This window comes from Ptiloglossa arizonensis, chromosome 3, assembly GCF_051014685.1.
Source record: "Ptiloglossa arizonensis isolate GNS036 chromosome 3, iyPtiAriz1_principal, whole genome shotgun sequence".
NCBI lineage: Eukaryota > Metazoa > Arthropoda > Insecta > Hymenoptera > Colletidae > Ptiloglossa > Ptiloglossa arizonensis.
In genome coordinates this window covers 11718201-11731883 of record NC_135050.1, presented here as the reverse complement: position 1 = coordinate 11731883, position 13683 = coordinate 11718201, and the positions used below count along the sequence as shown (strand labels likewise).

General features: G+C 44.9%; 2 protein-coding genes across 2 annotated transcripts in view; both read left to right on the top strand.

Annotated features, from left to right (window-relative positions):
* Nucleotides 1-473, top strand: part of LOC143144447 (uncharacterized) — a 570964-nt gene extending 570491 nt beyond the window's left edge. Inside the window, exon 7 of the mRNA XM_076306853.1 lies at nt 397-473. The gene's annotated coding sequence lies outside the window, so the exon portion shown is untranslated. The remainder of the gene's footprint in view (nt 1-396) is intronic.
* LOC143144446 (uncharacterized) overlaps nt 1-13683 on the top strand; it is a 241881-nt gene that overhangs the window by 76788 nt on the left and 151410 nt on the right. The window lies entirely within an intron of this gene.

The following is a 13683-nucleotide window of genomic DNA, read 5'->3' as shown; positions in this document are numbered from 1 at the left end:
AGAGACGCAATTTTATTAGAGGACTTTATTTAATTTATGCGCATATATTTCAGACCACTCGTGCCAAAGTAACGGGACGTTAAATTGATTTTTAGAAAAGAATTACATCCTCTTGGTGACGTACGCGCGCGACTCTGCTACCAGTTCTGAACGAATTCCGAGCCGAACGAAACCAAGTCCGATCGCGATGTTGCGGACATGTTTGTACGCTTTTCGAAACCCATTCCCGAAATCGGAGAGATTGTTTACGCGTATACGGGTTGCCTAAATGTAATTTCTTAAAAGATTATCCTAATACAGTGTCTTATTGTAATGTAATTTATTACAGGGAACCATTTTTCTTTGTAACGAATACTTCCAACGCTCAATTTTAATACTCGATTCTGTATGTTGCAGGTAAGGAACTTGTACAATCATCGTTGTATACTCCTCCGCGAAGAAGGCAGCCGAAAGTGCAAAAACCCCATACTTGTACCCGTAAGTAACTTTGACAGTTAGCACTCAATACATCCGACAAAGAGACGTTTTGTTAATCTCGAAGCAAGATAGTTGCAATCATTTTAAATAAGTTTCTCGATAAACGTACGTCCCTGTTTCTTATTGCTCACAAGAAGGACGGTACAACGAGTTAAAAAGTTTCTCAATCGATAACAAATTTTTCATCCAAAGTCGGTTGAACTTTGATCGCTACCAACGAAACAAAGAGGATCGTTAAATTTGAAAGGGACCTTGGAAAGTGGAATTTTTCGTAGAATATGATTGTTTCTCGCGTCTCGTCCCGGGTAATAAATATTTCTGACGATATTTAAGTGTTCGTAGTGGTCGTTCGCGTTCTCCGGACATCGTAGGTATCCGTTAATCTCCTGAACGCGAAAAGGTAGGCGAACATCGAGGAAGTGATGTATAAACTGAGAATGTCTTCTCTACTTTTACTTTGCAAAGAAACTGGTTCTACCGCGCGATACGTTCCACGTTGGACGATGCTTTTTGCGACAATTATCCTTCATTTGTTGATTTGTTTGATCATTATTGAGTCATTTGTTCAAAATAACGGGGTTATTTCAAGAGTACGGTTATTCGCGCAATCTGTACACGTCTAAAACACTAGGAAGCGCTATTACGCGTGCAAGCTAACTCGCCCGAACGATTTTGTTCATTTATACACCGTAATTTACCGTGTAGCTTTTTCTTCACTGGAAGGAAATCAGTCTCCGATAATCGAGTCTGTCGCAAAGAATCGTAAATCTATAATTACGCAATCTTCGGTAATTGTAAAATTATAACAGGTTGCGTGTAAAAGTAAAAGTTCCGCGAGTTAATATTCCCTCGAACTATGAGAAACAAAAATTGCCTCGTTATTGCATTCTACCGACGGTTAAAAAAACTCGTCGTGTCTTCCTACACTTTGCGAGATAATTAATCAAAATCTAACTAACGCGAATAGACGAGCGTAATTGTATAAAATTTAAACGAGCTACGAGAGATTTGAGCGCGCGATTCGAACTTTCTCACGGCGGTGCCGATCGTAAATATTATAAATATATATATATATATATATATGTGTATATATATGGGATTCAACGCCGGCATTGTAAATTACATTATCGATAACGATACACGGCCGGTGAGTCGTTCGTCGAGTCTTTGATCTTTCTCGTCGGCGCACATGGCCGTATTGTCTCTATTATTTATATCCTCTACGTAACTTATCGACCTGTCGTTTACATATTTTACGTCACTCGTTCGACCGACTTCGGCCGGCTCCGTTTCCTCGGTGAATTTATTTTTCACGGAGAACGTCCAGACGCTAAAATTAGTCTCGAAACCTTGTTGCATTACATCGAAATCATTTATTCAAATACAACGTTCGCGAATGAAATATTAAGGGCGCCGAGTTTATTACATTTAAATATTAATAATAAATGCTCGAAGCATCGTACGGAAGCTGCCAAGCTTGTGGGAACTCGGAAAATCGATGCGAGAGAAACGAGAAAATACGTCCAATGGACGACGTAAGAAACTTGTATACGGAGTACACGATGTTAATAATAATAATAATAATAATAATAATAATAATAATAATCGTAACGATGAATATCCCCGAGCACGAATTTTTCGAACGGTCGGTCGGTCAGTCGCGCGTTGTAAAAGTTCGACGGATATTTTGCAAACCTTACTCCTTACTTACGAGTACATTTTCGAGTAGCACGGGTACCTCGAATCATCGAGGTTCGAAAGCAGTTCGTGTACCAGACCGAGTACACCGAAACCCAATGTCCGCATTCGGCCTCGCAGAGTCCCAGGCACGGTAGAGACGCGTATATGTATTCGCCTCTAACGAACGGGCTCGTAGCAGCGAGACTTACGTTCACCTCGGCAACGAAACCGTAAATCGATAACAGCCGTCCTAGGCACCAGTTACATAATATCGAGCCGAGGCACGGGCACAGTATCCATTAATTAATTGGCATTATGCGCAAGATAGCGTACCGTCTCCCTTCATCTCGTTGCCTCCTTTCCAGGGCTTTTTCCCTTCCCCGCGTCTCTACCCCCACCACGGTCGGCCCGTGTCTCCCACGCGGCTCCATCTGTGTCACCCCTCCCCTCCGTTCTCCTCCCCACCAGCATCCCCTTTCACTCCCCTAGCCTTTCGGGCGTCTGTACCGGCTCTCTCGCGCCCGAACCACTCTCCCTCCCTGACGTCCATTAGAATATTAATGCGAATTGATGCACACGTGTCATTACCGTAATGAGTTGGTTGGTGCTGTCCATGGGTGTACAAAGTGTCGTCTGAAAAGCAATCACGAAATTGCGGGTGTCTCTTCGTACCATTCCTCTTCGGCCTCCCACCGCCCTCTCCTCTTCCACCTCCTCCTCTTCCTCCTTCTCCTCCTCCACCTCCTCCTACTCCTCCTCCTCCACCTTCTCCACCTCTTCTTCCTTCTGCGCGCGACCTCTCCGCGCCACGGCGTTTCTCTTACCTTTCGTGCTTCTCCGAGAATTCAAGTACAGCAAGGTTCCTCGGGTCGGAACAAATTTTGTCCCGTAAGATGTTACAAAGTTACCCCCACCGCTTCCCAGAACCACTCGCACCGAGCGAGACCCGACGTTATCTCCGACACGCGACCCACGGTGTCTCTCGAATACTTCGACCCGAGGTGGACTGTAAAATTTGTACAGTTTTTCGTCACGTCGTTACGAGATCGGTTCAATCGTTTCCACGAGGTTCTCGCGATGAAAATGATACCAGAAACGAACATTTTCGAACAATTTCTAATTGCAAAATAATACACAGGGGGGACAACTCGAGCCACTCGATTTTTTTCGTAATCGGTGAACAAATCGATATCCTGTTTATCCGTGAATGATACGATTTTTAAAGCGATTTGATTTTTTTTTTTTGTAGGATTCGTTTTATGTTGTCAAGGTCAACTTTAACTTCTTTATTTTACACACGGAAATGCAAAATTGATCGTAGAATAGTGCGTGAAAAAGGTGAAGATGGTGACCTTGAAAACTTATTTAGACGAAAGACTCGCGAAAGATCAAATGTCATCGACTCGAAGATCCTTCGAAGTCGAATCATTCGTGATAAAAGGAATTGATTCGGTCAAGTTGGAAGCACCGCCATGTACATTGTGAGAATGTCAGTTGACCGAAGTAACGACAGTAATGTGGAACAGAGTGTCGCTAAACGTCGCAGAACACAATCGGAATATCCCAAACCTTGAAACAGTATGTACATAATATCGCTAACGTTTAAAGCACACTTGTGACAAGAACTCTGTGCAAAGATCGTTAATATACATTTATAATGCGAATACACAGGTATACAGAGTGCGAAAAAGTTCTGTCCCCTTAATGGACACGCTCGTATTTTTTCCCGAGAATGTTCGATGTACAAATTCAAATTTGTTGCTTCAATTTTGTCGTTGTCGAGTTCATCGATGTCGATAAATGTGTAGATTATCGTAATAACGTTCACTTGGCTGTACACAGCAGCTAAATAAAAATATAAGAAAGGACAGAACTTTTTCCGCGGGCTGTACACAGGCAGGGTGTATCTAATAACTAACCCGGACTGTAATCCTGTTTCAACGGAAAATAGAAAAAAATTGCAGAGAAAAATTTAGCATCGTTTAACAAACTTTATCATCGTGTAGTTGCAAAGCGCAATTGTACTTGCTTTTTAAACAGGATTTACGATTTTTTTTACATTAATCGATTCCCCGTGTCGTAACGAACAAAGATATCGTAATATTTTCGACATTGCATTGGGTCGTTCTAAAAGTTCGTTTCGCGGTGTGTTTATATTTCTTGCGATACGTTTCATAAACACGCAGAGCTAGAAGGACATGGATGACGAAACTGTTATGCTTCGATTTAGTCCGTAGAAGGCATTCCAAGTACACGGATCGTGAAGTTACGAGAATTTTGTATTCAATATCCGATAAAATAATGAGTGAAGTGCGTGTGAATTTTCGTCAACTGTCGTATAAGTGCCAAAAAGGGAGTACACCGATAGCTGCAGCAAATAACATTTAAGTCGTTTATGGAGGTGTTTTGTACATCGTTTATGAAGGGAAATTTTAATCTGGAATATGTGTCAGTGTGAGAAATATCGAAAATGTTACGTTACGTTAGCTTCGTAGATAAGATAATAATAGTACGTTACACGGTGGAAAAATATACGTCACGAACTTACGGGACGACCTAATGCTCCGATACCTTTCGTTCGGTATGCCAGAAAAGTCAATTCCTATGAAAAAAATCGTACAGTTCCATTAAAAGAAAAAAATAAGTGCAATTGCACCTCGTAGCCGCACCGATGCACTCTTGAAAAACATCTCGCTCCAGAGGATGAAACGTTAACCATTCCCGCTGTTTCCTATTCGCTTCGACCGTTTCGAACTCTCTTCCCCAATGTAAACATAGACGAGGCCCGTTTCGCGGGGGTGGGTAGAGGGGTGAGAACGATCAAATTTCGCCTACCTGTTCTTCTAGTTGTTACGGCCAGGTCCTGACCGAGTAACAACTCGAAGAGAATTACCCTGTCTGGGAGCAGTGGTTCAGGTAACAAGGTACATCGCGGATACCTGCGAAGAGTCCAATCGTCGAGGACACGTGGGCCACGCGTTTCGACCAGGTTCGAAACGGGATCGGTTTTTCCAGCGGGCAAACAGGGCCGATTGCTTTCGAAACCGTCGATTCGAGTATCGTTGGCCCCTACGGTCGATCGCTGGTCCCGTGTTAAACCGAGAGAAAAACACGGAAGGCACGACGATGTTGGTTTACGAGGAGTTTATTGTCTTAATCCTGGTCATTGCGGTACTCGAGTATTGTGTTTCACCGCGTGCTTCGGTGTTTTATGGGTGCGCAAAGGGACGGGCTGCTTGGGGATGCAGTTTTCTTTTTATTCTCGCACCTTTGACCGACGAGAACTCGAGGTTTGCACGGGAATAACGCGTTCGTTGTGCTAGCTCATCGGATACGACGGTCGTACTCGCGATATTTACTTATTTCGACCACGATGGCTAAGATTTCTTGGATTATTAGGATTTACGATATCGGGACTAGGTACGTACAAGGTTCGAGTTGGGTAAATTTAAAGAGGACGATACCTTCGACAACGAGCACTCGGTGAAGTTGAACGTTGTTGGAGATCTTCCTTTTTTTAAATAACAATTATTTGTCCCTCGAGTTTAACCTCTGTCGAGATTTACTTCCAGAAGTCCCTCGACAAAGTCTCAGACTTTTTATTCGAGTTTTTCTCGATATCGAACGACCGAAATTTTTCTACGAAACAATGGTAACATTTTGAACAGCTTTCGACAAAGAGAAGCTACTTTAATGCCAAATTGTCTACGCACTTTTTTCATAGTTTAGGGCCGTTCGTAAACGGAAGAATAAATGTTGGTATCCACCGAGACTCGCGAGACAATGCAGTACCATATGTCGGCAATAACAACGAATCGATTCGCTTCCTTCGAGGCGACTTTTCTAGGTCCAGGGTTTCGGTACATTGCATCAGAATTTCGTTACGCTACATCTTATTGCGTAATCTGGTACTTCCATATTTACGATTGGATCAATGTTCACGGCCGAGCTCGTCCGGAATAGATCTGGGTCAGCTAACAATATTCATTACAGGCGATGCATCGTAAATTAAGGCAAAGTCTCGATCTATCGGGAAGTATAATTAAATCGAACGGAAATGACGGTTATTGGAGCATTTTTTTTTTTTTCTTCAAACATTCAATCACCTTTACCACTATTAATAGTTGTCCCGGAACTCTTGCTCGAACGAGATCGTTTCGTTGATAGGTCCGCTCGATAACATGGATTCGAGTTCTTAAGAAATAATTCGAGTAGATTCGTACGTGGTTGTAGTTAGCGCGCGCGCGCGATATTTACGAACTCGCTCGGTAATAAGGTTGCTCTTCGAAATTACAACGCGGAGAGGGAAGAAAACGTGGAAGAATAGGATGACTCATGGAAAGATGACTTCACGGAAGTACTGGAAGCGATACGAGTAATCAGAGGACGTTCGGTTGTCCGAGTCGTAAAATTTAGGATACCAGTACGAAACGACCGGTACGTCGAGTTTACGAGAGGGTAAGTAGCAAGTTAACTACTCTCGATACCTCTGCGAGCTTGCCCGGAACTCGTTGCAAATAATTGACGTTCAGTTTCTTCGATGATACGGACGCGTAAGTTTAATTTTTCAAAATTATTCCACGCATTGTGTAACACGACGGTAAAAGCTAAATACGTGGACAAATATCTCTCGTTAAATTTCTCGACGATGCTCGAACGCTTTCAATTCTCGCTCCAAAATATTGTACGCTCGTCCTAAAATTTAAATCAAAGATTTGAAATTTTTTACGTACGAACATCGTGTCGCTCTATCTAATTTGGGTCAAGTTTACCAATTTCTGCTACCAAGTATCGACTGAAATTTTTCTCCTTTTCTTCGCCTGCCTCTAAATCGCGACAACATTATCTTCGTCTTAATTCTTTCGTCTTTGATCCACCACTCATATTTCTATACACACTTGTTTTATCTCGACACGATGGAATGTTTACGGTCAACAGACGGTATAAAAATAATATTCTCACGAACGTCGTCCGATGGGAATAGAAATGGATAATTATATATACCATAAGACGTTTCCCTACGTAGTAAACAGTTTCTCGAAGAAAGCATACTTAATTCTCAATTCCACCTAATCGAGACAAAACAGACAGTGTATCCTTTTAACCAATCCTTTCTTCCTACGGTTCTTTTCTCTTCTCGGTTTTATTTTCCACGAAAGGGGTTTCTTTCCCCGTCAGACTAGTATATAAATAGCTAGGGCAATACCATCGCGAGATTGACAGATGTCGTGGGTCAATATCGGTCGGAATTTGTATTTATTTCGAAGGAAAATATTCCCGAAGAGGTTGCTACGATAAGATTCCGGGCGGGAACGTAGCCGATCGTATCGTATCGTGTTCCAGCGATCGGATTTTCCAAGATGTTTCAACCGTAGGGGTAGGAGGAGGTATCTCGAGCCGCGCTCGAAAAATCGAAAAATCACAGCGCGGATACCTTCCGCCCAAGACGAAGGGACTGGCGAAACGAGCTGCAAAGCGATCGTTAGAGAGTACGGGCCACGGTATATACGATCGTATCGGCGGCTAATGGACGTACAATTAACGTGCCGCGCATCTGCGATTGGATCTCCGTCAAACGGCGATAAATTAAGTTAATTAGCTCGTTACACGTATCACCCGGTGGCTCTGGGCACGGTTTGACGAATGTGACGCTCGTTAATCGTCGACCGGCCGGCCGGCTCTCTCTCGCTTCGCATGCTCGGCTTCCTTCGTTCGAGAGCCTGTCTTTCGTCATCGCGAGATCCTCGACTTCTTCGAGGCTGGACGCCGCTCCGCGGTGTTCTCTCCACCTCGACGAACCTTTCTTCCTACGTGTCGGTATCCGCTCGTCCTGGCCGCGCGAGACTCGATTTGCATCTCGGTTCCGCGATCCTACGTTTATCGGCTACGACGGTGTTCGTTTTTCGGAAATCTGAACATCGACGATGTACGAACATTCCCGAATATACGTGTGTGTATCGTAAACATTCGTCGTACGACACGTGAAATTCGTACAAGTCGAACAATTGTGGTAACGAAGAGAAAATCAGAGTTTGTTCGTCGGACGTGTTTTTTTTTTTACTGTATCGGTGAAAATAAATCGAATCGACGAACGTGTCGAAAATATTCATTTTCGAGTAATCTCGGGTACGCGAAGTTTAGAAAACCGTGCGTCGGGATCGAGAACGGTGCAACGGAAGTATCCCGTGTCCGTGATTCGGTTAATTGAGAGAAAAAAGTTCTTCTTTTTTTTTTCCCCCCAAATATCTCGCGATGTGACGATCCGGACAACGCGATTAAAAACGTTGCTAAATTTCATAAAAGTCGTTCTAACGGTATGCGGATTGTATTATCGCTGGCAGCGCGTAAAAACAATAGTCCCGTGGCGCGAGCGAGCGAGCGAGCGGGGGGGTGGAAATTCCGTTTCCGTTTTAAATAAAATGCAGCGACCAATCGTTGCGCGACGCGAGAGAAAGTTGTAATAGCCGTGCTACGGAATATCTACTATATATCCCCAGGACATGCGTCCTAAATAAAAAGGGACTACTCATCCGGGGTTCGTATATTGCAGTACGAAGTTTCATCGAAATGAAATACTGACAGTGACGCTACCCATACGAGGAAGCATTTACAATGGACCTAGTACGCTACACACGATCGATAAACGCTACGAGTAGGGACCCCATTAATATTTTCTTTTATCTCGTCAGACTCGGTAATACCGGCAATAATAATACGCAAGATACCGGATAATGGATATCGTACCAACACGTAGCGCGGAACGTGCACCAAAAATTACAAGGGAAAAAACTACCGTTACTATCTGCAGAGTTTCGCCCCCGAAACCCCGCCCCTCCCGTCCCCGTCGTAAATAAAGGAGCGCGGCGCTGCGCTGTTTGGAAACAAAACCAAACAAAAGTGACTCGAAAAAGTGGAATAGAATTATTTCACAAGAGGCTTCTTTTTTCGAGGGAAGCGATTTTTAAGTTCCGTCGAGTGAACGTACACACGCACGACCAGTGCTTCTGGCCGAGTTTGTACAGGGTGACTTAAAGAAATTGGCACGTCTCGATGAACGATGTATCGTTCAATAAGGAGGCTCGTTTTGAAGAAATTCGCGAAGGAACTCGTATTTCCACGATTTTTCAACTTCTTTTTTTAATCGATGCAGCTACAAACATCGACGAGGTCGTGTTTTCTTTGCTACCGTTTCTATTATCCGATAAGATCGATACGAGCCAAACCCTCTGTTTACAGAGAAATCTGTAAAGTTGGAAGTTAAGTGCTCGCCTATTCCGAAACTTTGTTGGATCAAAATTGATTTCACGTTACCGAGACATTTTTACCAATGAAAGCATTTCGTTACGCGTACCCTGATCTTTGTTGTTCGGTTTTCTATCGATCGTTGAAACGTGTTCGAGCAAGACGGTGAATATCCATCGGTTAAAAACGAACGCGAAGATGTTTCGTGGATATTAGTCGTAACCTGCTTTTCGAATTTGACAACGGAGATGCACTTCGAAGGCCGGTATCGAGAACGAATATCGGGAAAATTTACGAGCAACCTTTATCGCAGAATCGAAACAAAAGAGTGGAAGAAAAAAAAAAAGAATGTTTAACGTTTCGAACATAACGCTCTACGGTAAATTCAATTGCAGAGATTGCATTGTTACGAATGCCAACATTTTTTGTAAAGTCGTTCATTTTTGGGGGGCGATTCGTTTCCTTTATTTAAACGCTCTGTGCTCTCTGCAACAGAGTCGTAACTTTCTTTGGTTCTCGTCGCTTTTCTCCTCCCTCTCTGTTCTCTTTCCGTTGCGTCTTTGTTATTTCTTCCTACGTTTCTCGTTCTTGTATTTACGTACTTTTCCCCTCGTTCTCTTCCCCTCTCTGCGAAAGCGTACGTTCCCGTGAACGATAAATGAATCAAATGAACCGTCGAAATCGAGATTGGACGAGTGTCTGGGTACAAATCGAACGGTGTCTCACGGTACTCGATTCGGCACTTCGTACTCTTCCTTACAAAACGGAGCATCGGTAAATTCGGTGAATCGACAACGAGAAAAAGAATCGTGCGAATTGTCCACGGACGATCAAGGTCCTCGTAGAAAAACACAGACTCGCGAAACCACTTGTAAGGAAAAATCATCGACCAAAAACGTTGCCCGTTCTCCCGGGTAAAGGAACATCGAGATCGCATTGCGACTTTCGCAGCGATAGAGGCGCGGTACGAGTGTCTCGCACCGAGTGGGCAGCAAAGTGTCGCACCAGAGACACCCGGTATAATTCCTAAATTGTACCAGAACGCGTTCCAGAAGACAGACACTGCGCACGCGAAGAGTATCCGCAGGATCACGCATGACCGCCGCGGCCCCAGGCAAAAAGCCAACGTCGTTATCCCCCGAAAGAACTCGAAAAGGTGCTCGAAAGTTGGCGGTAATAGGAACGGAAATATAGCGAGGCTTATCGGACACGGCACGTCTGTTTTGTATCACGCGCTTTTCCTACCCGAGGCCTTTTTTTTTTTCTTTTTTTTTTTCGCCGCCGCCCCTCACCCCCACCCCTCTCCCCTCCTACTCTTCAGCGGCCGTTCCCCGCTCGATTGTACGTAGGAGAAACGAAGGCCCCTTTCATCCCTCGCGCACCTCGCTCAACTTGGAAATTGTTCTCGGCCCCTCCTCGATCCCGCCGGTCCTCGTCGGCACTCGAACTAATAAGCTCTCCGGATTAATTAAAATTTTGGCCGATGTTACTGGCCGCCGCGCGAACCCCGGCCAAGACCAGTCGAGTTTTCGACGTATAAACAAGAACGAGCTTGCGCGAGAGCTCGCTGGTTTCTCTTGTTCCTCTCCATCTCGTTGTACCGCGTTCCTTCTCCTGTCTTTTCTATCTTTTTCTCCCTTCGACTTTCTTTTTTCTTTTTGCCCTCTCTCTCTCTCTCTCTCTCTCTTTTTTTTTAAATCCTTTTTAATTCGTCGATTCCATCTAATTACGACGTACACACAGTCGCGTGCTCCACCTCCCTTCCACCTCCTCGCCGTATTGTGAACCCGACGTTTCGATGGCCGCGCTCTTCGTACGCGAGGCGACGAAACCTTCGGCCCTGGCTAGTTTGCAGAATATTTTTCCCCTACGCGGGCCCGTCCCTCTCGTCGCTAATTGCCGTTCGAGCGCTAATTACTCATTAACGACGAAGAATCGTAGGAATCGGGGATTTACGGATACACTCGGTAATTTCGTAGGCGATACGAGAGGGAAAGAGAGCGAGAGAGAGAGAGAAAGAGAGAAGAGCGCGTGCGCGCGCGGCGAGCGGACGAGAGCGGCCCGTTATCGAGGTGAAAGGATCTTTTATTTAGTAATAGAAGTTCGAAATGGAATGGGTTCGAAGATAAACATCGTTACGTGCTCCCGAGGCTGAGGCGGATAATTATTAACCATTAAGTAGCCCCGCGTAAGATCGGTACTATTTCCCAGCGTGCTTTATGCTCTTAATTCGACGAGGTGTACCCGTATAATACGTTTCGCGTACCTCTTCGGGACCACGTCTCATTCTTGCCCCGTCGTTGACCGGACGGTAGATAGTTCGGTAAAAGGAGCGAGCAACTCGACGAGTAAATCGTGTAATATAGATCGGTACACCGTGCAGATTAACAGCTCCGAACCATTACGGACGAGACTGTTCGACGTGCGTGCTGCCAGCTCGTGGACCAGAGCTTTCGAGGAGCTTTCGTCGGAGAAATTAAGAGCGACGAAATCCGATCGTCGAACGTACGCGAAAGGAAATCTTTTTTTCGACGTCGAAAACGAAAACGGTGAAACCGTTTGGCAAAATTTGAATCGCGTGTCTCGAAAGGTTCGATCATTCGCTTTATGCGCGTGTTCGAGATTCCACGTGCGAAAATACACGATCGAAGGATTTCTGAGTTATGAGTCATGATTTCTAATTCCGAGTCACATTTATCGAGGGATTTTAATCTTCGAGCCTTGGGAAATTCTCTCGCGACAAACCTTCGAGTGTTCCAGAATCTACTCGAATACGTACTCGATAGCCATAGAAACGTAAAATTGAAAATTTCGAATTCGCGTAACGAAACGTTTCGAGCGACGAGCGAGTGGAAAAAAAATTTTTTACCCAACAAAGGAACGAACGCGCCGCGAACAACGGTATGCGCGCGTTCGGTTTTTTATCCTCCCTGACGAAATCTACAAATATTGTGTTTCATTCGAGTAAAGTATTCGCCCGGTTGCGATTCGTTAATTCGAAAACGAAATTACCGACAACCAACGCCACGAAATGCAAAATCGCTCCCGGATCGATTCGATGTTGCGTCGCGCGAGACTTTCTAAAATAATTCCGACAGATTTCACTGTACGATATTTACAAAAGTACCGGCGGATAATTTCAATGAAATCGAACACGATCGCGAGCGTTTAAAAATTGCCAGAGGAAGAGCCTGCCGCGAAAGTTGTTCCTTTCGTTTTTCGAAACGCGGACAAAAAAAGTATCAACCTGCGATCAACGTTTCTCCCGACGACAAATCGTCGCGATCCGACTTACTTTCTACTCAAATGAGACGCAATCATCGTTTGGGTTTCGCACCCCTCGACGGCGCCCCCTCGGCCTTCCTTGCCCCACTCCGCAATTTTCCACGGGCTCTTGAATGACATTTCAATCCGGGATAATATCGCAGCTGCCGTCGCTAATGCGCTATTATTTCCTGTTTCGTAAGCGAACGCCGCAGGATGCGCGAGTGCACCCTCGACGTGCACGCGTGGTAGCTCCTTGCCTCAACCCCCGCGCTTCTTCCCACCCCTCCGCCCCTCTTCCCCGTACACTCTCAATTTCCTCGACTTCCTTTGTCCCTGTTTCTCTTTTCTTTGCCCGTTACCATTGCCTTCCTCCTCTATGTTCATTGTTCCTTTCGTTTCATCGCGATCGTGTCCTCGAAGCGACGAGAGAATTCACAAGGCTCGAAGATTAAGTCCCGTTCCTCGATAACCGTGACACCGTATCCGTTAACGTGCTTCTCGATCGTCTATTTCCGTTCGTGGAATCTCGGATCGGTGCGTGACATTCAAACAATTAACCCCCGATCGTCGGTGATCGGTCTTTTTTGCGTTCGTCGATAACCAGATACCCGTTTCGCGATCTACCGAGTGCCGCTATGGGAAATTCGAGTGGAGAACAACACTCGATGAACGAATTATCAAAGACCTGGAAATACTTCGTTACGAAGGAATTCCACGTTTCTATAGCTATCGAGTACGTATTCGAGTAGATTCTGGAACACTAGAAGGTTCATCGCGAGAGGATTTCCAAAGCTCGAAGATCAAAGTCCCTCGATAAATGTGACCGTACCCACTCAGAAACGAGTAGTTCGTGATTGCGATTCATTGTGCGCGTGACGTGTATTTTTTTACTTATGCGTAAAGTTGCAATGATCGAACCTTTCGAGACACGCGATTCAAATTTTGCCAAACGGTTTCACCGGTCTTCGGAACTTTGATGTCCTGATTCGTTGGACGACGCTCGACACGAGTCCTCCC